Raw genomic sequence first — 4,165 nt, 5'->3', positions numbered from 1 at the left:
AAACTTTCGAGGAAACACAACAATGGTTGCTTCTTGACAGGTAGAGTGGGGAGAGGTGTGGAGTTTGGGAAGAAGCAGAAGGGCTCTTTCTCAAATGATGAAAATATTCTGTATTTTGATAGGAGTCTGAGTTATGTGAAAGAATTTTTTAAAATGTGTTGAATTATACACTTAAATTTTGTTCACTTTACTGAATATAAAATATACCTCAATAAAAAGATCCCCACACCCTGATATATATGTTCAATGTCCAATACAATTTAGAACATATCAGTGAAACATGTTGAAAAGCACTGACCAGATAATAAGAGTCTTTGAAGCATTTTAAGCATGGAATTTATATGCTCACACTTTTCAATGATATGTTTGTATTTTGATAGATCAATAAGGAGACTGTGTAGAGAATAGAATATAGAAATGAGATATTGAGATATTGAGATATCTCAATACTTGAGATAGAAAGTACACCTAAAATTAAGAAAATTGCCTTTAATTTTAAAAAATAAACAAAGTGGGTGACTTCTCTGGTAAGAATTACAAACCTACAAATATCAGCTAGCCAGATGTCTAATTGAGTCAACCTCAGAGAAGTATACAATGAAAATTTAATAACTCAGTAGTCAGTATATTCTTGTGAAAAGTAAATATCCATGATCTAAAAGAATAGTTAGTTAGTTATCCATTTTATACATATTAGTATATATATGACAATTCCAATCTCCCAATTCATCACACCACTAATAAGAATCTGAGATATTAAAAAAAAAATGAAATTCAAAAATTCAAAAATTAAAAAAATAAAAGAATATTTAGCATTTTTATGAAATAAAAAGATTCATATTTCTACATATTCCAGCCCTCATCCTAAAGTCATATTTTCCAAACATTTTGGATACGTCAACCATCTTTAATACATAAGCTTACAATTCTCCTTGAGCCTTTGTCATTTTATAATTTTGACATCATGTGTGATGAAGAAGTAAATCAAAGAAAAAGGAAAACACATCATCTTTTATATCATTATACTATTAAATTATAATAGTTATCCACTTAATATATTTAACGATGTTGATACTACTCTCCGCACATAAAGATGAATTTAAAGGTTTTTCTCTCATTTTTGATACTTTTTAATGTACTTCGTAAAATCATTGAAACATTTGACTTGATTTTAAGTAACATTTTTCAGTGACATATTATTATAGTATTGATTTTGTGATTGGCTCTATATTAATTAAAATACCATAACCTCAGCTTACCTTTTGCTGGCAGTTCTAATTAAAGATGTTCTTCATGCCCCCCTCACACCTCATCACACAACATGCATTTTCATGAATTACTTTGTTTCATTTTGTCCATGTTAATTATCCTTATCTGAAATATTTTTTGCTTACAAGTTATTTTCTATCTCCACTCACTATTATATACATTTTCAATGGCAGAGATTTTTCTTGTATATGTAACATCCCCAGTGCCTACAATATTGCCAGTTCATATTAAGCACTCTATAAATATTTGAATGAGTGATGAAACAATGAATGAATAAACTTTCTAAAGGTATCTAAGATAGTAGGCATGTATTGCATTTATTCGATTACATTTCTTTTTACTTTCATTTGTTAAACAGAAAAGAGAAAAAATTATGTTGTCAGTTCTTTTTCTTCTCATTTTCCTGACTAATGTTGAGAAGTCTAGGGTGGAAAGGAATCAGAATTGTGGGATTGTAAAAATAATTGTTCAACTTGGTATTTTAAATGATCATAACTACACTCTGATTCGTGTCACAGTGCGAGTAATTCTAGTTTTAAGACATGGATTGGAAAAATCTCAAGCTTCATTTCTTGCAATTTTGCATGTAAGTAGATAAGGAGGTTTAAGAAAAGGTCATTGAAATTACAACCATTTACTAAAGAAAAAAGTGATCTGTAGCCAAAGCCCCAAAGCTTTATACCTTGATGATCAGAGTAAGAACAGCTAAATCTGGTTCAAGTTAGCTTTAGGTAAATGATTATTAGATTCCATCAGCCAGTGATTCTGCCTTCTCTCATCCTGTGCAAGAAAAAACAAAACAACTAAACATCCCAGTGCCACACTCTACTTCTCTCAATATGAAATTAATTTTTATACAAAAATCATATTAATCCAAAGTATTATAGAAAGACTCCAGATGAGCTTAATTACTCAAGAACCAGTTTGAATATGTTCCATCAAATAGCCTGAACAATCTTAGTTCAACCAAACAGCAAAAAAATTTTCCAAAACCATAGGTGGGTACTGGATACTGCTTTAATTTCTGTTAATTAAAAATGTTTGATCTACTATGGCGGATCTCGGTGTAAGATCCTTAAAAGAAAATAATTAATCCATGCAAGTTTGAGATAACACCTAAACTGTAGAGCTTGTGACCTGATTTAATCAAGCTCTGGACATTATTGTTGACCTATCCAAAAAACGTTTTTTTAAAAAATTGAAATATAGTGGGTGTACGATGTTATGTTAGTTTCAGGTATACTACATAGTGGTTTTACATTTACATACATTACAAAATGATCACCATGATAAATCTGGTGACCATCGGTCCCCTCACAAGGAACATGGTTAATATTATTATTATTAACCGTATTCCTTGCTTTATATTACATCCCCATGGTTTATTAATTTTATACCTGGAAGTCTGTACCTCTTAATCCCCTCTACCTATTTTGCACAACTCCTCTACCCTCCTCCAATCTGGCAAACACCTGTTTTTAGATTTCACCTGTAAGTGAGGTCGTGGGATATTTGTGTTCGTCTCTCTGATATATTTCACTTAGCATGATACCCTCTAGATCCGTGTTGTCAAAAATGCCAAGATTGACGAAGTCGGGTAGGCGCGGACAGGGGAGGGGCCTCACAGAGGCCGGCGAGGGGAGGAAAGCGCTGGGCTGGAGGGACGGCCGGATGTCCCGGCCCGCAGCCCTGAGCGCGGCGGTGGCGGTGGCGGCGCCGGTGGCGCGCTGGTGGCCGCGGCGCGCTGCTTCCGCTGCAGCCTGAGGACGCGGGGCCGGGGGCCGGCTCCAGCATGGCGGAGACAGAAGAGCTGCCGAGGCTTCCGAAGAATTCAGGATGCAGAATAAATCCGTCTTTATTTTGGGTGCCGGCGGGAAACCGACAGAGTGCTCTTGAAAGAAATCCTGGAGCAGGGCCTGTTTTCCAAAGTCACGCTGACTGGCCGGAGGAAGCTCCCCTTCGACGAGGAAGTTTCTAAAAACGTGAAGCAAGAAGTGGTGGACTTTGAGAAATTGGATGAATACGCTTCTGCCTTTCAAGGTCATGATGTTGGATTCTGTTGCCTGGGTACCACCAGACAAAAAGCTGGGGCAGAGGTATTTGTTCGTGTTGATTGAGATTACGTCCTGAAGGCTGCAGAGCTGGCAAAAGCTGGAGGGTGCAAACATTTCAACTTGCTGTCCTCTGAGGGAGCTGATAAGTCAAGCAATTTTTTATACCTGCAAGTCAAGGGAGAAGTGGAAGCTAGGGTTGAAGAGTTAAAATTTGATCGTTACTCCATATTTAGGCCCGGAGTTCTATTATGTGATAGGCAAGAATCTCGCCCAGGTCAATAGTTGGTTAGGAAGTTCTTTGGCTCCTAACTAGAATCTTGATCCAGCGGCCATTCTGTGCCAGTGATGACTGTGGTTAGAGCAATGCTGAACAACGCAGTGAGACCAAGTGACAAGAAGGAACTGCTGGATAACGAGGCCATCCACGACCTGGGGAAAGCTGATGGCTCTCTCAAGTCGTGACCACACTGGAGAAATGCTTTCCAGTGTCAGACTCAACACCTATCACCTAACGGTAATTTCAGGGTCTAAAAAAAGCATGTAGTTTCACTGTTCTCAGTCTCCCAGATCCAATCAAATAATGATCGTGCTCTGCATCAGCATTTTAGAGCCTGATTCTACATATGTAGACATCACCCTGGGAGCCTTTCAAAAATAGAGATCCAGCAGCTCCCTGGTGGTCTGGTGTCTCGTGTTTGGCACAGAAATGAGAGATTCATAGGCCCTACCTCAAACTTTCTGAATCAGAACTTGGGGGGTATGGGCACAGAAATCTGTTGTTTTATTTAAGCTTCTCTTATGGTTCTGATGCCACTGGTGGGGAGGTCAGCTTTGAAAGCTTG

The 4,165-nt window shown here is 37.5% G+C and overlaps 1 pseudogene; it reads left to right on the top strand.

The window, feature by feature from the left end:
• The first annotated feature begins 2,940 nt into the window (after positions 1 to 2,940).
• On the top strand, positions 2,941 to 3,785 carry LOC133091739 (oxidoreductase HTATIP2-like; annotated as a pseudogene).
• The last annotated feature ends 380 nt before the right edge of the window (positions 3,786 to 4,165 follow it).

Source organism: Eubalaena glacialis, chromosome 5 (genome assembly GCF_028564815.1).
Source record: "Eubalaena glacialis isolate mEubGla1 chromosome 5, mEubGla1.1.hap2.+ XY, whole genome shotgun sequence".
NCBI lineage: Eukaryota > Metazoa > Chordata > Mammalia > Artiodactyla > Balaenidae > Eubalaena > Eubalaena glacialis.
Note: the sequence above shows the minus strand (reverse complement) of the source record. Positions and strands in the feature narration are given on the sequence as shown.